This window comes from Tinamus guttatus, unplaced genomic scaffold (assembly GCF_059628265.1).
Source record: "Tinamus guttatus ecotype Peru unplaced genomic scaffold, ASM5962826v1 Tinamus_guttatus_pri_ptg000355l, whole genome shotgun sequence".
Taxonomy (NCBI): Eukaryota; Metazoa; Chordata; class Aves; order Tinamiformes; family Tinamidae; genus Tinamus; species Tinamus guttatus.
In genome coordinates this window covers 1,830,533-1,852,915 of record NW_028288889.1, presented here as the reverse complement: position 1 = coordinate 1,852,915, position 22,383 = coordinate 1,830,533, and the positions used below count along the sequence as shown (strand labels likewise).

Sequence of the window (22,383 nt, the reverse complement as noted above, 5' to 3'; positions counted from 1 at the left end):
ATACAGGTATTTGATCAACACCCTGTCGAAGTTTGCTTAACATGGTAGCAACAATGCAGGCAGTTGCTGAAGTCTTAGCTATAATGCCAGTGTCTCTGTTATTACCATTGCTGGAACTCAGAAATCACAACAGGAGCATGAAACCTTGGGGAAGCAGATAAGGCTTTTCACTACTCCCATAAAGCAAAGGAGTCTACATCTCCTGAGTACACCAGATTTGTCAGCGTTATCAACCTTAGCAATTTTTTGTGTCATCACAGAACAAATTTTAATATTTTATGCTCATGGTAATGTGGCACTCTATTTTGCAATTCAATCACTTATCACCAGCTAAAATCCTTCTTTCTTCATTTAGGATAAAATGATTTTGTGACAAGATTCACCTCATCAGCCTGCTGTCCAATTGCTTTTGTTTTCAGCAACCGGAGCATTCAGAGTTTTTTAATTATTCATTTGGGTAGACCCTAAATCACCACTACAGACATGGAGAGGACAACCATCATTTCCTTCCATAGTAAAGCAGAACTGACCGTGGCTAAACACTGTAATCTGTAGAACTTACATAAACACATTAATTAGCCTTCCTCTGTTTTTCTTCAAAATCATATTAAAATACCAGATACAGCTGCCACTATAAGAAATTAAATTCATGTCCTTTCTAATTCATGGTGTCACCCCAGTCACAGGCAATTTTCAGTAGTTTCACTTTCAAAAGAAAGACAACTAATGAAAACATCACTATAAAATTTTACATGTGTAAGTTGTGCAGACACGCTGCAGAAAATTTAGTATTCATTTGAGACTCCTTTCTCACACTGCTGGGTAAAGATATGTAGGCCAGCATTCCTGAAGCTCAATCAAACTTTGCTTCGAATAAAATAGGTAACTATTATGAAACAAGTTGAAAGCCTTGGCTTTTATTTCTGCTGGAATAAGATTTCCTCACATGCAAGTAAAAAAGCTTATTTTACAGAGCACACTGTTTAAGAATGAGCCAAATGTTAGGGGTTTTACTCTTCCTGATATGGGTTGTCAATATTAGCAGACTTGATATGGAAGCAAAGTACAATTATAAAAATATGGATAAGGAAAACGGGTGGATGCAATGGCCAAAGGAGTTTCTAGTGTTTTACAGAATAAAAAGAATACAAAGGCCTTGATCTGAAGAGTAATAGTAGCATCAAATGAGTAAGAATGAGCAAAATTAATAGAAAAATTAATAGATCCTATAATATGAAACATCTCTACAAGGAAGGTCAAGGATTGCAGCAACATGACAGTGCAAAAATATGTGAGTGCCTGAGAGAAGAACAAAAGGAAGAATGAGGAAAAGAGCAAGATACAGTGCTAAGCAGCTCTGAATTAGTACACTCAAACGCATACACAAGTCAGTGCCTCTTGCATTAGTGCCACTTTTGGACCCAATACATGGATTTGGTTTTGTAGCCAATTTCTGACAAAGAAAAAAAAATCTATTTTATTTTTGTGGCACGATTTCTGGCACATCGCAGCCATCAGCCTTATCTTCATCATGCCTCACAGATGAGGACTAAAGCAAAGCAGCAAGTTGCATTACAGGAGACCTGCCACTTTGAAGCTCCATGGTCAAGGCACGGAACAAACACGTCCTCATCAAATTAGATGTCTTAATCTAACAATGAATACAGTTAACTTTATTCCTTAACTAATGTTAATTAGAACATTACAGTTAGAACTAAATGTCGTTTACCCATTTTAAAGACAGTGGGTTTCATCTTGCCTGCAGTTAGAAATTTGAAAAGGTAAGCCAAACTATGTGAGCAACTGATTTTTAATTATTCTAGTATAGAAGTATTTTTTTTCTGAAGAAAAGCAAGGGGATGTTCACAAGTGAGAGAATTAGATTATAACTAATAAAATACCAATTAATCTGAATTATTGGCATAATATAATTTTTGTTTTTATCTAATGAACCCAAATCTCTCTAACAATCAATTGCAGCAGGCCCAATACTGTCGACTTGCGAGAGCAGGAATAAGCACTGCATAAATATTACTCAGATTAAATTTTTCCAAAGCCCCAGACTAAGTCGCTGTCCACAGAGAGTCATATTTGCAGTTCCCTGCTCATAAACAATTTTTTTAAATGCATGCTAAGCATTTATGATAGTATGCACAAACATTATAGTCAATATTATCTCTCATTTTCACCATGGAAATGTGAGTCAGCCCTCTCTTTGGAAAGTACCCACCACTCTGCTTAACTTCCCGAGACACAGTATTGGCCAGCATTGATGCTTAATTAAACAATTACCTCAGAAGCTTTGAATGCTAATTATAAACTAAAGCTCAATGTAAACTAACTTTACTGCACTGCCAAAATGCATATTCAATATAGAAACATAGCTCTAATAAAATATTAATTTTACACATGCAAATACACTGCAGGAAGAGGAAAAAAACTGTTAAACAGCCTCAGTGACTCAGCCACAGTACACTATGTATTTTGTATATGCTTTAAACTACTAGCTAGATATCTGCGATGATAGCAAGGTCCTAAATGGGGACTGGGTCCCCAGCCCAAACGGAGGACATCTGCACTCCTCTGAACAGGGCAGGAGTTAAGGAACTACTTTGTGCAAAGAATCCCAACAGTGGGCTGCATTTGTAGCAGTCTCTGCCTTAAGCAAACTTATCAACCGTAGTGAAGGCAAACGAACGTAAGTAAGAGTAGACTATTGCTCAGGACATGAAATATTGGCAAGCTGCTTTAACTGGCCACGCTTCAGCTAAGCATTTAGGCATGTGCTTAAGGGCTTTTTTGGCTACAACTACTTTCTTGAACTAAGTAAGTGCCTTGCGGCGTCAGGGACACATAAAAAGCTGCATTATTCCTTTTCTTTCACAGAAATGTTCAAATGTACGGTGCTTAGAGAATTGATGCATTCAATTTCTATATCATGTCAGGAAAAAAATGATGAGATGTACTTAGCAGCTATAGGAGTTAAATGATTTACATATGCATTGACAGTCACTCCTGGGGTTGACTCTGAATTTACTTGATACATACTGTACTCTGCAAGGTTGGATTGAGCAGGATACACCGATGTACGTTAGAATAAACGTACATCTATAAAAATGAATGTGAGAAGCAGATATCTTTATTGCAAAGAAAACTTTAGAGTATGTACAATTTGGAAAATTTAAAATCATTTAAAGACATCTTAATATCCAAAATGACTCTTTGGCTGAGTATTTAAGGAAGTATTTTTAAAGGATTTATGTATTTCATACATCAAGTTCATTATACTGGTCTTTACTTTTCTGAAAGCAGCAGTAAATATGCCAGTCTTGACAAGGAAACACAGTTTTTACATTCCATGTATAAAATCATAATGGAGAAAGTACTAATTAAACCATTAACAATCTTCAGTAATCTCTCTTTAGAAAAATCCAGAAACAACTCTTCCGGTCATTGTTCATTTCATTTCATTTGAACTTTTTTTCTAAAGTTCTTAATGATATTTCCTTTGGAGCACCACTATAAAATTCAGAAAGTTAATATTTAAAAGAATTTTTAGTTAATGGAGAACAAAATGTCTTCCATGTTTTTATTCTCCCAGGAAATTTTGCTCATTGTTTTCTCTTCCAATAATAATACACCATTATCAAGCACATAAAATCCATAACAGAAGTTAACCATTGCAATTTGAACCCTCAAGGAAAATTTCAGAAAAAAATCTTTAAATCAGGTGTATCCTTAGTATCATCTAGCGAACAAGTTTAATTTTTTGCATTTGTTTACAGCTCGTAACTGAAGCCATGTTTCTCTCCTCGTATACCTTCATACAGTTTGACTTTTTTCATGGTTTGAAGGTCTAAGACAGAAAATGCAACATGTAAAATGTACCATGTACAATTTTCACTCAAAAAATCACTCTTTCATGTCTCAGCAAATAATTCTCAATCTCAGTAAAGAATATGCAATTAAAAGAGAAGTAGCCAATTGTTTTATTCTAATGAAATAAGCATGTCCCTTTCTCCCACTTTGCCTCTACTTTCAGCATTTCTGGTGCAGGGAAAAAAAAAAGATGAATTTTTTAATTCAGAAATCATCTTTTCATTTCCAATCTAGTTTAGACTTTACAACTACCTATTTCATATATTCATTTGACAAAGTGGCAAATCAAAATCTTAATCCCATGTAGTTATTGACTCTAATTTGTGCAGTGTAAGTCATTACTGCCAGCATACATAAATTTGTTCTCCGATTGTCCTATAGCTTAAACAGACATTCTCACACTGTCAGTGCTTTTCGTGTTGAGGAGAAAGACAAGGCAGTACAGTTTCTTTATTCTGCAAGTCTAAATAAACCTAATTATTTTATTTCGCTTGTGTAAAAGAATCTTTTATTTCCCCAACTTTAGATACCTGTCTCACACCTCTTCCATGTAGAATTCATGTTTCCATCACAGATGTCTGGAACTACAAACACATTTCCAGGTAAGACCTTGGTAGTATCTTGCTCATTAGCTTTAAGTCTTTTCTCCTCTAAAACTATTGTAACTAACACAGCCTAATATAGCCTTACAGTTGTCTTTTTTCATTGCCATGTCACATTTGCAGCTTTTAGTCATCCTGAGTCTAATAAACCCAGATCTGTCTCTTCCACTGACACTTTCAATTATAAGCTCCCAGTTCATAACAGAAAAATCTTATCAGTTCCTAATTAGGTTTTGGGCTCTGTACTACATTTTTTTCATACATCCTTGCTTTTATGACTTTCCTGATCTGTGTGGACTTGTCTTCTTCTGATACACATATGCAGTCTCTCACTCTCCCAGCCTTCACGTTTCTACTGAGAAAAATGCTTTTTATTGCCTCCAAGTCACTGTTTGATAATTTTTTTTCAGCACTAGTAGTGATCTAAACCAAATTAATTCAAGAGGAAAGAAAGACTTTTTTTTTTCCCCCAGCCAGATCCATTCCCATATCCAGTTTTTCATATAAGTTCTTGTGTCAACAGCCAGCATCAGAGTGAAAATAGGCCCCATAAAGCTTATTTCAGCAGTGTCACTTGCAGACACTTAGAACCACACTTGTGGTGTTAGGCCCTAGCTCTTCGTTAGCCTCCGCCCATCTAAGTGTGGATTGCACAGATCTTCTCTCAGACCTGGTATTTTCCTTGCTCCAGCATTTGTGGGATCCCTGCAGCATGGCAGGATGCTAAGAAAGCAGGACATAAGTCACATTTTGACAATTAACTTTAAGCTGAGCTAGCATGCTAAAAGGGCTGAGCAAAGGGCCAAAAGCACAGGAGGGCCCAGAGAAGGGAATGGCAACAGGAATTGGAATGGGAATGGGAACAGGAACACGCAGCTGCGGCCAGGAGAAGGCTGGGATAACGGCAGGCAGCAGTAGGTCTCCAAAAGTGACTCTGTGGCCCAGTGCAGCTGAGCTGGCGGGCAGCAGAGGAAGAGGCTGATTTTTTTTCCCCCCCTTCTCTTCATCTTTACTGCTCCCAGCTATGCAGTCCTGCTTTGGGTGCTCTTTAGAACTGCTCGCATTCACTTAATAGAAAAGAAATGCTTAGTTGAGTAATGGGAACACCCAGGGCAAAAAAAAGAAAACCAAGAAAGAGGACAGGAAGACTTTCTGATGTTAATAAATAAATAAATTAATTAAAACTGTCTAAATATTATGATTTAACTTACCTATTTGTATAAAGACAGACTTCTGCCCTGAGACTTTAAAGGGGACAATAGACATTAGAGCAAGATGTGAAAGGACTCCCATGTTTACCTTCAGGGTAGCAGCTAAGAAAACTTCCCACATTTACATGACTTAGGAACAGAGAACAGCTTCGCTTTTCTGACACAACAAAGCTTTTGGATCTACCTAAAAGTTCTTCAAAAAATAAGAACTGTAGGCCAGAATTTGTACACATTGCAAACCCCGTTCCTGTTAGCACTTCTTCAGCTTTGAAACACAAAAAGAAGAGTAGCTAGAATTGAAACTAAATAGATGCCACAAGTCCCATAACATAATCACTGCCTCTGCATACATAATTCCTTGATTTTAAAGAATTGACAGGAACAGAAAACATATGCTAAATATTAATAAAAAAGCAGAAAACACCACAAAAGGTGGAAGGGCAGAACTTAAAGAAGATATAAAATTAGTTAAGATTCACTCAACTTTTAACTTCTTTTAACTTCTGTTTCATGCAAAGTATTGTTGAGAATGTGTGAAAAGGATTTCAGGATTAAGCTTAACAAATTTACCTTCTCCTGAACCACAAAGCTTCCTTATAAAAAGATATATTTTTCTATCTATTTCAACTGCAGCATTCTACACTGTGTAATATATGCACAACAATTGCTGCTGCAGATAACTGTGCAAATAGCAGATCTGGGAGGTTCTGCTATTAAAAATGTTCTTCCTTTGCAATTTAAAATAATTTCAGCTCTTTTGCCAATTTAAAAACACAGTAAAGTACTGAAACTTTCATGTTATATTCTGAAGTGCTTTCTACTTATGATTGACTAACTTTTTTGGAAAAATAAACAAAACTATTTTGTTTACTTCACAAAAATAACTCAGGGGGGAGGAGATCAAGCAGGCAAAGTTTCAGACAAAAATTTAAGTGCTGACAGTGTAAGCACTAGCTAAAGATAGCAGTCATCTAAAATATCCTAGTTTTCTCAGCTAGGACAACTTCATGTGCTGAGTGACACTTTCCATCTTTTACATTCCTTATCTCTTTATCTGCTCTACTTATTCTCAGTCATCAGTGCTATCCTTCTTCTCAGCCGAGAACTCCAAATAGAAAGAAGAAAATATTTGCTAATCTATTTATTTGTACATTGTTCTAGGAAAAGAAGCAGAAGACTGTTCTGTAATACAATGATACAATTTAAGTATTCAGTCCAATAAAATCAAAATCATTTGTCTCTACTGAATGTGTTCCTGGTTAAAAAAATCAAGTTTTCAATTTTTAATATATTTTACTAGCTTAATATTCTCTTCTATTCAAACTGCATCTCAGTCTTAATTTCATTTTAAAAGAAAAGAGACAAGTTGCATGGTAAAAATTCTGGAATGAAATCTACTATCAGTTAGAAAATGTACTGCATATTTTTTTTGGCCTTCTCTCTCTCTTGACATTTTTGATTGACTCTTTCACATTTTTGTAAATAATTCTGGCATTAATATGTAACTTCCTTCTTGGAATAATTTATCAACATTTATTATTTAAATGTAAATTAAATACTTCTACAAAGACAACTTTTAAGTTACCAAAAACATAGTTCTAAGAAGCAAGGTCCTTATCTTTTGCTGTTATTGTGCTGCTCTTATGTTATCACAATCTAATGATGCTTTTTGGATTGAAAATAATAAAACATTGAAGTTAAATATCTGACTATCTGACTGACTAGGTTATTACAAAATATTCTAGTTTTATTTTTTTAAAAGATTGATTTTATCTTAGAGCTATGCTTTCCAGCTTAAAAATGTTGTAAAATATCCTTTAGCATACGAGCTACATACTTGACTATGTAGCCCTTTAATTCTACTTTGTTTCGCTCACTTTTGGATTTTGGACTTCAAGGTATATACTTTTAAGATGTTCATTAAACTCTCAGTTAATTCCTTCACTCTGCATACAGGGTGTGCATCTTCTGCACAACACATAGTGCAAGAAACAGAGATGGGGAGATATACTATTTTCTTTTTTTAGAAATAAAACTAAGGGCATTGGAAGAATGTTCAAATGTTACCGGAAATAGCATTTTATTTAATTGTCACATTTTATTTAATTGCTTGGATAATATTTTGCAATGAACAGTAAAAGATATAGCTATGTTTCATGTAGGTAACAAAAACAAAACAAAAAAGACACAGAAAGGCTACTTGTATCATCTATGCACATGCAAAGTCAGTAGAGTCAGGTCCAGGTTAATACGGTATCAAATTTCATAAAAATAAATGAACTGCAGTAAGAAACAAAAATGAAATGAGAGAGACTCAAAGCTGTTTACAGTAGTTCAAGGTAGATTCTTTTCACTGGATGAAAACTAAAGAAAGGTTTAACTGCTAGACTGGATAATAATGTTATGAAAAATCATCCCTTTCATTTATCTTTTACACCTGAAGAATAGCCTTGTTATCACACTGAATGTAGCAGCTCATAGTTCTGACAGAGAAGTAAGGTTAGAAATGGAATGACAACTAGAATATATCTGGCCAAAATAAATTATTTCTAAGAAAATTCTGTATTTTGAAAAAAAAACCTCTAAAATAAAAAAAAAGTTTCTCAACAAAACATTATGAATAGGGCTATGCAGCACTATCTGAATAGGGTTATACAAACAAAGGTTAGTGACAGAGGTAATAAATCTGGTATTTAAGATACTTAGTTTTGTGCAAAGATGACATATTTGTGCTTCACTTGTCATATAATGTCTTTTGTTTTATAATGTATTTTAATACAAGTCTGAAAACATTCATCATTATTATCCAACCAGTTAGGTAGTACTACATACAGATACAAATCCTAAACTTAATTCAAGTATTTAATCAGCCAACTTTTAAAATAGAAAGATTCATAATCAGAAAAAACAATCATCCATGATGCAAAACAATATCTTTTTATTTCTTTCTTTGCCCATCTTGCATTTGTTGCAAGATGGCAATGTTGTCTGCATTTCCCACTGCTTGGAACTATCTTTCGGAAAATGAAGACATGCTCTAATCATATACATAGGCATACATCTCAGATCTTGTTATATTCAGTCATAGATATGCATTATATTATATACATTTTTATATACCTATATTTATATATAAATCATGAGGATGACTAACAAATTTTAGTCACTGACTCAAGTTCCTGAGACACTGAAAAGATCGTACAGCTCCTATGAAAGCAGAGAAAAGTGAACAGCAGAATATCTTAATCACAAGGAACTAAATATCTAAGGCGGAATAAATACAGACAATTAAAAAAAAGCATAAAATTGTAGTCAGTTTTCACAGAAAAGTACATGAAGTACTTCTCTTTTTGAAGCAGTGCAAGTTTCTTTTCCAAAGCTATGAAAGAAGAATATATGGAAACCTGGAAAACAGTAATCATGGTGTATAAATTGATAACCTATAAGAAATCACTTCATGTTTTCCATGGCTTCATGAAAACAAGTGGGATTTTCCTGTTATAAAACCTTAATTCTGGATCCTGCAATGTAAAAAAAAAAAAATTAAAACATCTATCTCATTCCCTAGAAGCATGCTCTGGAATGATCTGTCAATGAAAGTGAGAATGCTTCTGTGCCTTCCAATTCCTTGAGATATTATCTATAAATTACTGCAAATTAGCCAACTAATAAGCCCATGTTGCCATTGCAAAATGATTCATTTTCACAAAGCCTTTAGAGAGAACCAGAGCATTGTTCCACTGAACTACTCAAATAATTCATTATGCAGTATGGATAAAGGTAAGGACTGCATTTATACAGGCTATTGAATGCGTTCAAAAATAAAGACCTACGGTCATCCATTGTTTAAACAGTTTTGCACTTTCTTTAAACTATTCATAAAGTTTATGAAGATTTTAATAATCACAGGTGAAATAATAGAAGTATGGTTCTTGGAACAAAAGATTTGCTACATATTATAAAGTTCTCTGATGCTGGAGCTCTTCTGAAAGGATTGATTAATCATACTGTTTAAAGGTTGTGACACACGCATGCTCAAGCTAACCCAAGCAAAGTTACTAACGCACAGTTGCTAACCTGTAAAAGAGATAGATGGGGTGCTTGGTTTTAAATCATGAGCCTGCCTGTTTCTTTATACTGAAGCCTGTTCAGCATACCTTAACTCTTTATTGATTTATGTGTTAAGAAAAAAATGTTTAATTTGTTATTGGTTACATTTGCATTGAAAAGAATTTGTTATTTCTTTGACTCAGAAAAAAAGCATACGAATTCTTTAGAGATAAAAATTCACATTATACTTCTCCTTAGCCAATATCATAAAAGTTAGCATCACTTTTAAAAAAACAGCAAAGCACTTTTTAAAAATATGGAAATAAAGATTGACAATAAATACGCTGAAGATACCAGTGTACCTGGCAATAAACAGTTAAATGTTGTTTCTGTATATTCTGAACAGACCTTCAGGCTTTAGGGAGTCAAAATCTATTACAGGCACTGAACAGTCTGAAAATTTGCTTGGAGAGGCACTGGTTATTTGGTGCCTTCACTATCCTAGAATTCTTGAAATACATTTGTGCTGAAAGTGACAGAAAAAAGGTCAGACTGGTATATGCCAAAGAAAAGCTTCTCTAATCAGCTCATCAAAGCCAGAACACTGACCTTTCAATTTATTTGCTCTACAAGCTTCCAAAGCATTTACCCATGAATGATACACTCTGCTACATCTCTTTCTGCTCTTCCCCTCCACTAAAAGACAAATTGACTGCATCAATGATTTTACCTTCCCCTATTTAAATTGACACATGGGGTTGCAGCTTGTAACTCAAGGAGCAATGCAGTGAGGGCAACAGATGTTGATATGGCGACAAAAGATGCAAAAGATAATTTCTTCACCAAAATTAAGGAAGAAGCAGAAAACTGAAATCTCCATCTGTCTGAGAAGCTGGACAAGGACCTAAGCAGTCGGTGGAGAGGCAGGGCCCTCCATGCAGAAGACTTCAGAAGAGAAAGGGTGGAACAATCGAACTTTCTTTATAGAACCACAAAGACGGAGGAAACACTGGTCATAAGGATGATGAATTAGTAGAAAGTGAGCTTCAAAGTTAATTTAAGTTAATTTATGGATAACTGGGGTAGAATATTCGATTAAAAGCTTGGAAGTGCTGTGTTGGTAGCAATGTAGTTTTTGGCTTCTCTCCCAAAGCAGCTATACTCACACCAGAACCGGGCCAGTTTCAGGAGGGAACAGTGGAATTAATAGAATTACTAGAATCTCCTTTCCTGGTCAAAAGTTACTACTCCTACCTGACATACCGAATGATCTACTGTTTAGGTTACTCTTGAGGCTCGTCTGTAAATGACAATATTGAGTCTCCTTTATGATCAGTTCAATATTTTTCATTTGATATAACAGTAGCCATGATAAAAATATGTGGCCTAAGAGTGCAGTTAGCAAAATGTGACATTGAGCGGCCTGATTTCTCCCTGCATGCATTTTAGTTGCTTGGATTTCCAATCTTAATGCTATTACTATTTCATTAAGGCCATAACCACACATGTTCCAGGTACTGTTTAGCATAACATTTATATTAGCAGTAATGAGAAAAATACTCTCTGCCATCACAAAGTTTGTTACCTTGATGAATATCTCTCTATAGGAAAATCTGAAATGAGTTAATGTGCCTGCCTTTTTAAAAAACACTTCAGGAGATGGCTGATCACACAGGAAGTCTATTAGCTAAAGAGACACTCAACATACAGCCCAACAAAGAAGTACTGAAGTATTTAAAAAGCAGATTTATGACAGCTATTTTTTACAGTTTCCTACAGAAAAAAAAAATAGCTGAAATTGAGTGCTAAACTATCATACTACACAAGTCAGGCAATTTAGAGTAGTTTGAATTTTGCATGTAAGATAATCACTCCAAATAAAGTTTTTTGTGGCTTTCTTATTGCTTAACTCTAGAAAACTTTATTATCTGTCATAGTAACAAAAAAAGAAAAAAGAGGTACTGAAAAGATTGAGCAATAAAATGAGGTTTCTCTTTGGTGATCAATATACCAGTTGGGAACAAAACTTCAGGTAAAATCTAAGATCTTTGGTTGACAATTTGTTATAGAAAATACTTTCAAGGAGGTTACTGTTTACAGAAATATCAAGAAAAGTGGAAAGCCAAGGCTATTGCATGGGTTATTCCTTTCCTTTTTTCTTCTGGCATTTTTGCAGTGCCAGTCAATCATTAGCAATGTAGAGATGGATAAACTACTATTTTACAGTCATAAATAAACTTGATTTATTAAAGTTAAATTTGCTTTACTTATCCTTACTGTGGTAAATACTGACATTAGCTGCTTTAAAATTGAAAAAAAAGTGTTTCAGTTAGTATTTTTTTAAATTAATCTGAGTTAATAATTTCCATGATCCCAGATATACAAAATAACAGAGACAGTTTATTAGAATTTAGAATGTAGAGTCTGGGACAAGATTTGTACCAAAATCTGCTAAGTAGGGTTTATCTTTAATAAGGAACAGAAAACTAGAAAGATCTTCCTAAAATACTGTATCCAGCCCCTCCTTCTGTAGGTAACAACTCTTCTATAAATATACCAAAATCTACTTTTAAAGCTTTACTGCTCAGTTGGTTTGACCTGGGTAGTTTTTTTTTTTTTTTTTTCTTGGTTTTGTTTCTCAGCCCAAACTATTTCCACTGGATAAGTGGATTTCCACTTTCCAGGATGTGAAAACTCAAATATGAAAAAAAAAATCCTTTTCTTATTTCCAAACAAATGTGATCAGTCACTTATATACCTTTCTACTAGTTTTACCTTTCATTGTGTACTAGCAGGATGTATTTGTCAGCTGCATTCTTATCTTCTCTCTACTAAACATGGCGCAGTTTATAAACCCCTCTGTAATGTGGGCTCCTAGTCATCTGAATAGCATTTAATTGCATGCGTAGGAGTTTGAGTTCACCTTATTCAACACAAAACCACAATGAAATTAATTATTTTAGATGAGATGCCAAGGCTACCACTTGCTTCTGGAATAACTTTCCTGGTGCACCTTGAATTGAATCTTGAATCTGCCCTTTTCACTGCCACAGCACACTGTCAGTTCAGAGTTAGTCCTGGATTGACCAGAGATTCTTTTTCCTCCTCAGCCATTTATAACTAATAAGCCCATAACTTACAGCCAAATTGTATGTTATGGACTCCAAATGACCTTTCATGCTAGACTATTTTGAGGGTAACCTCTTTTGTATGATTAAAGTTCATACAGAGTTTCTGAATGCACCTCTATGTCCGTCTGAGTTGCTTCCCCATGGGAAGCTTCCTCCTCCTCCTCTTCCCCATCCGCCTCTTTCTCCTGCTCCTTGTCCTCTGTCTCTTCCTGGCACTAGCACCATCACAAAATGTACTTGGCACTGAGTTACTATTCATATTGTATTATCTAATGTTTTATTTATTAGTTTATTTACTCAAATGTTTAAATTATTTAAAAATGTTGATTCCTCTTTCCTGGTAAGAAGGATTATGAATTCAATTATTAACTGTTAATTGCCTTTCAAGATCAAAGACGTTCGTGGTCCTCACCAGGTAAACTGACACTGTTGTGTCGAAATGTATGTTAGCTTTCTCTGAGGGTGCCTATGTGAGTTATTTCATAAAAAAATATTGATTCCATCTCTTCTGCAATAATACGGATGGGAGTTAGAGGCTGAATGCACTGTTTTGGAAACATATGAGTTATATTGTAAAAGAAATTGTCAGTATTACCAAACACTGAAGATCTTATTTCTTGCTGTAAGCATAAATTTAAGGATAATGAATAGCAATGCTTTTAGTGTACCTTGAGACTTGTTGTGAATCCTTGCAATAAGAGAGAAGAAAGTAAACACAGCCTGTATAGGATTGAAACAACAGAAATACCCTGGAATATTAAAAATTTATGCTTCTTTCAGAACTCCGGTTTGATATCTCAGTGTAACTTAAAGATATTTATTTTATTTCACCCGAAAGTATTCAACTAAGTCAGGACAAGGACATTTCAGCTTTACTACAGCTGTCTTTCTCTCTCTCTCATTAACCAGGAAGGGAGTTAAAGAGAAAAATCTATAAGGCACTGGCTGTTTAGGAATTGTGCCCACAGAAACACATAAATCTATGCAAAGCATACTGGTGTTAAAAGTAATCTCTTGTCTATATATCTACAATGGCATATGAACTTGTAGAGGTCCCAACCTGAGGACAATTGCTCCCCAAGGAATTAGTGGTGCACACAAGAGTTGACTTGAGGAGATGCAGGCCTGTGCTTTGCCATGCTGTATGATGCCACACATACCTCTCGGCCCCCAGGCCCACACCGTGCGTACGGTGCCGCACAAATCTCTTGGCCATCAGGACTGCACCGCATGGCATGATCCCCCAACATGGGATGAACTTAGCCAGGTAATTGTAATGGAAGAGTCAGATACATGTAAAGGTAATGATGCTGTAGGTGGCACCAGCGATGACACCACAATGGATGACAACACCTTATACTTATCTTGAGGTAAAACAATGTGTTTTCTTATAAACATCCACTTGAGGAAAATCCTGCAAAAACTCTAAGGACCTTAAGACCAGTGAACCTCACCATGGACTGGAACTGCACAGTTTGCCAGGGTCTGACAAAAAGTCTGTCCAGTGCTCTGAAGAGATGCAAGAGTTTATAATTTGCTATATCCTTTTCTAGAATGTTAATAAAATGGTTATCTTTCTTGAGAATTTTTGTGAATTTCTTGAGTAGATCTAAAAAGAACCTCCACCTCCTTGTGCAAAACTGAATGATGCAATGTGGTTTCGGGATCATAAAATCTGTAGGCCTTTAAAAATGACAATTCAGTCAGTTTGTACTCAGTTTTCTATCCTGCTGTACAGAAAAACTAACTGATCTTATTCAGACAGTAATCTTGGAAATGCTGAATAAGAACTTTTATTAGCTTACTTAATTTCCCTATAGTTTCCTGGTAATCTGTTAGATTATTATATTTGTTAGTAGCAGCTTCCATTTGTGAACAGTTATGATCTCTAAGGGAATATTTGGATTCAGTTCCAAGCAATTTAAATACTTATACTTTAAATACATATTCCCCCAAACCAGATTCGTCTGACCATACTAAATCAGCTTTTTGTTCTAAAGGATATTAGTCGCGCATGCACAGTTTATAATAGAGGGACTCTGAATTCAATTTTTAATAAAGGTACTTGGTCCAGATCTTGATCAAAACAAAATGTGACATTCACTTGGGGAAAATGGGAGCTCTGCTAACACTAATATAATATAAATATGTTTATGTGTTTATTTGCAGTCATGTCTTAATTCTCAGCCAGGAACTTTGCCAAAGGTTTTTTGAGCAAATGTTCGGTCAGCTACTGAATCCATCACCATCCTGACAGCCTTGTTTTAGCCTCTATCTTTAGATAGCCACTCATTTTGCTCCTAACTAACACAACATTTCATTTCTGAGAATTAAACCAAAACTTATACTTAATACTATCTAAATGGTAACCTGGATTTCTCCTATATCCTTACAATAGAGGAATGCAAAGTATAGGACAAAATGGCATCTGCTTTCTCTATTTACATATTGATATTTTAATTTTTGATGGGAACAAAGTATTTAAAATACACATATACGTGTGTATATATATATGTGCATATATATATATGTATACACACACACACACACCCTTCAAATATAAGCACATGCGTACGCATTCATAAGCATGTTATACAACAACTTTGGACTCTATTCCCTAAAGATGTGGTGTTTTGAAGCCTTTTGTCTTTTGTTTTCTTTGCTTCTTTCTCAGTGCAATAAAGCAGTCCTCAGGGTTTGAGCACCAGACTTCAAATGAGAGATCTATTCAAAACATGCACAGACAAAATAAGTGGTTTCCTTAGTAATGGGAACTATGTGAAAGCCTCTGAAACAGCTCCTCCTCCAGTAAGTCATTATGTACATGATCCTTTCTACTCTTCTCTACTTATTTTTGCAAAGATAACTTTTGAAGTACATCACAAAGAATATCTAACTTGCACGACAATTTTTGACAGTCAAATTACAGAGGAGGGGAGAAAAAATACTGTATTCCTAATTAAGTATATTACTTTACTAATCAGTAAGGATGTTGTACATACCAGCAACCTTTCAATTGATTTTCTAGATTTGTAAGTTGAAAAACTGACATTATTGTAAATAAACTAATGAAATATTCTCTTCTGTATCTATTACATACCCATGGTTTTGTGTATTGGCTTTAAACTGTCTCTAGCTAGCCATATTCTCAACACACACTGAACGCATTCTTGCTGCTCCTTGTCTCAGCCTAGAAAACTTCATGTCAATTATCCATGACCACAGCTTGAGTGTGCTATTGAGGGGATGGGAGGATTACTGTGATACTTCCTTTAGTCTCAGAGTAAAAGTAAATAAATCCAAAGTGATATTGTAGCTCTAATATTCAGCTAAATTGCCGTATTGGCCGCAAATATTTTTATAATATTGAAACACAAGAAATACAATGAATAGCGTTTTTTTAGTCTCATTAAAACAGATGAGAAATTCACATCTGAACTTCTGCCTTTCAGAAACATGCTGAGGCTTGCCATGTATACTTAGAAATAAATGTGATATTACTAGGGATGTTTCATGGTTAAAATCTCAAAACTGAGCAGGAAGGAAGTTCTCTCTCCCTAGTCACATGCCATATACCACACCACACAATGTTACTAGAAAAATGATATATCTGTTTCAGATAAAATGGCGGTTAATTTTCTGCATTAATAGAAAGGAAAACAGAAATGAGCAAAACAGTGGAGAAATTTTTCTCTATAAGGACGGAAAATACTACTCATAAGAATTACATATACATATTTTATATATATTTAATAGGTCAATGTTTGGGTGAAAATTCTGGCAGGTTGTCCTGTATCTAGGCTCTACATTGAAATCATCATCAATACCATTTCCTTTACCAACCTCAGACACAGACTAATTCAGGGAGTCATGACACTAAAACACATTTCTCGTGCACATATTGGGTCTCGTGAACAACGGATATTCACAGCTTGCATTTCTGTTGCATGAACTGAGGGTTCTCCATGCCCCATAAGCAATAAGGGAAGGGAAGGCCCAATTCTTTCCCCTGAAAAAAATCTCAGTATGTGAGCTGGTAATCAAATTTAGTTAGAAAGCAAATGTCAATGAAAATCATTTTCCTTCATTTCCTTCATTTTCCTTGGGAAACTAGAACAGTACCATTGACTCTTTTATTTTATTTTATTTTATTTTATTTTATTTTATTTTATTTTATTTTATTTTATTTATGATTGTCTTCTGGAACAGAGAAATAATTATTCTAAGACAAGATACATGTAAATCTCTGATTCACTGAGGTTGAGACACCATCAGTAGAGTGTTCTCAGCCATTTTTCTCCATATTTTCTTGGGAAGGTTCATTTTTGGCTTTTTTCCCTGTTGACATGAGAAAAACTCTTCAGTCTCTGTAGGACCAGCTAAGAATCAGGGAAGAAGAAAGCTTTAGGAAATTACAAGCCTTGCTCTACTTGAGCTAATATAATTTCAGGGAGACTTTTAAAAGGTCTTTTTTTTTTTTTTTAATTTATACGGTTCTGTTATAAATATGGTAATTTTTCATCAGGACTCTGAAAGACTGAAACTGTTTCATTTATGTTTTTCATTGTGCATTAACTCATGTTTGCCTGGAGAGAAGCAAAATTCTTTAGTGCCCAGTGGTTATAAAGGATTCATTCATCAGTTTTGTATTAGTAATGAATCCAAGCAATCTTTGTCAGATCCTTATGAAATCACCACAGGAATCTCAGACTTAACAATCTACCATCTAGAAGATCCCAATAAATTATAAAGCTACATCCAATTATTATAGTTATATATTATGAATATATTATATACAAAAACTGAGATGTCAATACAAGAAAGACATAAACACACTGAGATAAAATCCATTTTAAAAAGGAAAATATACTTGTAAAAGAAATACATGAGCTTGAAAACCTCTTTACAGATACCATATTTTATCCATCTAATCCAGCTGCACATAGGAATTCTTTAGCTGTTTTTCACTACTTCATCTTCATTAAGATTCCCACGCGGCACAGACAGGTTGTGGTTGCTATGTGTGACTCATTTCCAGCCTTCAGCGGATGCTGGGATGGGAGCGATTCTTGCCTATTAAAATAGACCCTGGGATGAAAATTAAAAGAACTTTAATAGCACCCTGAGTTGTACAAGGGGACCCAGTAGGCACTAGCATAAAGTACGTCAAGATTTTCAGACCTTAGATCATTCCTGAGGAAGGCTCTCCACAGTTTTGCCCTCTCCTGGGATTTTGTCCCTTCTGTTTCTTAGAATACAGTTGTTACATGAGTAAGAGAATTTGCTGGAATATGCAAAATCCCCTTGATCACCAAGGCAAGCGTCAGCTCATCACCACTGCTTTCATTCATCCACATTACACATGCTTGAGTCTGACTGTACTATACAGCTGCCTTTACAACACAGTTCCAGACTTTGCTAAAAGTCATATATTCTTTAGGACTAACATCTCCACAGCTTTAATGAAATGGCTGGTACTTTGCATGGATATTAATTTACTCTTACGTGAAATTCTCCTCAGGTTCATGGCCTAAGCTTGTTTCTTTCAGCTTTATCTCTGTTTTATCAACAATAACACTAGGATCTGATAAAAGAAAGCTGATGATAGCATGTTAAGTGATCTAAGCATAGCACTTCCCATCATGAAGTACAGACTTGCTTAGAAACTTGAACTTATCATTAAGCTTTTCATTTTCAGAAAAGACAATGAACCTCATTGGCTTTTGCTCATCCCTGAAAAAATGGTTCAGTTTTAGCGGGAGATGCATTAATACAAGTTTTCATTTGTCTATATGGAAGCATAGCCTTTAGGAAAACATCAGTAAGTTAGGTGCCATTACATCAGACAATGCACAGGACAGGGTCAGGTCGATGACACTGCATAAGCAACACTGAAAATGTGGGTAGAATTAGGTTGAATGAGGTTACAGGAAATGGTGCTACTTATGTCTCCCCAGCAAATCAGGCATCACAATCGCTATAATTAATAATAAGCATAGCTAAAATAACTCATACGTAATAAATAGTAATTATAATAACTATAGTTAATAACGACAATGAAGTCACAAGATAAATTTTCTTGACTTGGAGTAATTCTGAAATGTGCTTCAGAAAATAATACCTTGGCACACCTCACATGGCAGATACGCTACGGGTAGGCTTTGGAGAACTGGTGAGAGTCAGTCGTAAATATCAGTTCCTTTCTTTTCTACTCTAAGGGCTACAAGAAGAAAGAGAGAAAAAGAGGAGCCACTCAGCCCTCCTTCTTGCAGCCATAGTATCTCAGAAACTGAAAAGCGTGTGCTTCATTAATGGATACTGCTATTCAAAAAGTTCCTGTTCTTTTATACTTGGGCAAAAACTATGCAAGTAATTACTTCAAAATAATTTGTAATTGCCAATTCCTAACATGAAATGCGTCATCTTAGAACTTAAATCACAAACTTTGGGCTTTTTGCTTTAACTGCATAGTATTTATTTCAGCTTTTAGCTATACTTGTTGGATTCCACAACAGAGCTGTGTTCTCAGTGTCTAAAAACACTGGACATGGTCACCCAGAACCACAGTAAACAAACAGTACATTAATGGCAAAGCCCAATCCTTTTCATAACTCCGAAACAGGAAAGTTTTGAAATCTCTTTCCAACAAGAGCAAAAATATATGCACAAACCGAACTATATTTTAATAACTAAAGTTTTAATGCACCATTAATTATACATTACAAACAAGTAATTATTTAGTTTATTTTCATGTGCACTCAGTAATCAGATAAAACACATGCAAAATAAATACCTGGAGTTAGCATACATTACTTTCATCATATCTCTCCCAGTTTAAGGGATTCTTTTTCTATCCTGCAACATAATAAGCTATATATATAATTCTGGTGAAATAGATTATGTTGCTATTTTAAAACCAGCAAACATTATAGTAAAATCAGCAGGAAAATAACTTAATGAACCTTAATCATCATAATTGTATTACTTTTAAAAGGTATTTTTCTCCCACAGATACTTCGAAAAAAAACATATTTCTCAGCAAAAAAAATCAATTAAATATTCAATTATTTCTTTTTTTATAAAATAGAGCTTTATGATGATACAATAATATTTTAACTAATACGTAACTGTGCATCTATGAAGGATATATTTTAATTGCATATATATTTTTTCATAACAACACAGTCTTTTTATGCAGTATGCTTTAGGTGATTTAATTATCTAGCCCTCCAGTCACACAAGCCATAGAAATCAGCCATGATGAAGATATAACAGAGGAAAAAATCACATCCAAATTTCACATGTCAAATCATTTAATCAATTCTTACATGATTCTCATGTTAATCAGGAAGCCGGACTGTAAATAAAGGACAGTAATGATATGAGATTAGGGACAAAATATCAGAAGACATTCAGGTAGAACAAGGTGTTTCCAGCCTTTTCTCTTGTCCACAGATCTTCTGCTCTTCCACTGAACTATTGGTGCTACCTGGTTCACTATGACAGAAGGCCTTCCATTTTCCTAATTTTTGCCCAGAGCTTTTGAAATTCCTTCTTCCTACCCACCTGACAGAACAGGTTTGCATCTCTTACAAGAGATGCATATTTCATAATCCCATACCTGGGACTGGGTTTTCTGTTTTTCCTGTTGGGTCTAGCTTGGCAAGAACTTACGTATTTCTGGCTTTTGGTTGCGTTTTCCTTACATCTTTAGGAGCACTGTCCCATCAGACACTGGACAGGTTGTGTAGCACTTGGCAAAGGAGGCAAGGAAAGCTTCAACCATTAAGTTTACTTACTATGGGAAATTTCTCAGTGTTTTATATTCACAGCCTGTAGCAGTGAACAGTGCTATCAAAGGCTGTAAAAATTATCTCACAGGGGCAAATGAAAGACAAGATTTCACTGATGAACCCTGAGCCTACAGAAAGAAGGTGACATGAAATCTTTCTGGCCTGAGGCATTCTCTGCAGCAGTGTCTATTCCCCATACCCAACTCAGGGCAAGAAGAACTGAGAGATGTGTTGACACCAAGTGTTTTTGTTATATTGCCTGTTTCTCCTTTAACTCCCAATAGAAAAAAAAATGATAAGGCCTATAATAGGAGAAATGGAGAAAATGGAAAGGCCACACAGCATTCCTCCCACACTCAAGTATTTCATGAATTTGCAGCCTACCATTTAAGAGCCATTATTTCACATATGAGGTTGTCCTACTCAGCTATCTGTGTGCTAAAAAAACTGACTGCAGACATCTTCAAGGAATTTTAATCATTTCTCCCAGTATTTACTTTAAGTGCTGTATTCAGAAATTTGAGGGAGAAGGAAAGAAAGTGCTTTACTACTGCTCAACTAATGTAAGTACCAGGGAGTCATTCAGTTTTGCAAAATTTACCCTAGTCAATTACAGCAAAGTGAAATCTATTGAAGATGGCATCACTTTAATTCACTTTTCATAATAAGTGATTTTATAAAGTGCAAAATCATTCTCGTAGAGAAGAAAAACAGAAATGCATTTCACAATCGCAGACCCAAAAGTGAATTAAAATGATGTATATGGTGTTCATAAAATAACAACCACTTTATAATAGAATTTTGGTGTTATTGCCATTGCAAATGTACTTTAATTTACATTGTTTGTTAATCTTCAGATTTTTTTATACTCTTATTAGACATGATTGTGAGCCTTTCTCCAGACAAAGCCTATGTGAAATGTGAATCACATTTCAAATTAGTCCACTAGAGGGTGGCCTCTATCAATCAGGGTTGTAGTACTAAATTTATGCAAGACAACCAATATTTTGCTATTTTTGACCTGTTGATAACCCACCCTTTGTATTTCACTATGGTTCAACCCCCAAACCAATTTGATTCATATAAAACAATACATAAAATAAAACTCTTTCCCTAACAACAGTTCACCTGTAGCTTTGCATCTCGAGGAGAAGTAGTAACCTTTTTAGTGTACATTTCTGTGAAATCAAAAACATTTTGTGAATTATTTTATAATTCTTGAAACCTCCAGGGGAGAAAACTGCAGTTTGCAGCATGCCCTTTTTTTCACAGATACAAAACAAATAGGAAAAAGAGATATCTTTACTACTGAGTATATCAGGAAAAAAGGAGAGGAGAGAAGGAAATAAGGGAAGAAAATCTGTGCAGCCTCTTGTTTACTCTGTCAGATAGCCACAAAGATATTCAAGCAGACAGAGATGGGAAGAAATAGGTTTTACTTAACCACTCCCTTCCTCAGCTTATTCATTCTGAATTTTGATTTTTCAGAAAGGTGCATTATTACTATATATATTACCCATAGTTTCTGTGGATACACGTACGTAATAAAATCTAATATTTCATAACATTGGCTAAAGGAGGAGTAGGAAAAACTCCCTTAAAATAAAAGCATACAATAAAATGACGGGGTGGGGGGGGTGAAGAGGGGAGAGGTTTTCCTGAAGGGTTTCACCACCTGGCATCCCCTGAACCACAGCAGCCTCTTCAGAAGTTTAGA

General features: G+C 35.1%; 1 protein-coding gene across 2 annotated transcripts in view; it reads right to left on the bottom strand.

The window, feature by feature from the left end:
• Positions 1–22,383, bottom strand: part of IMMP2L (inner mitochondrial membrane peptidase subunit 2) — a 436,842-nt gene that overhangs the window by 212,816 nt on the left and 201,643 nt on the right. The window lies entirely within an intron of this gene.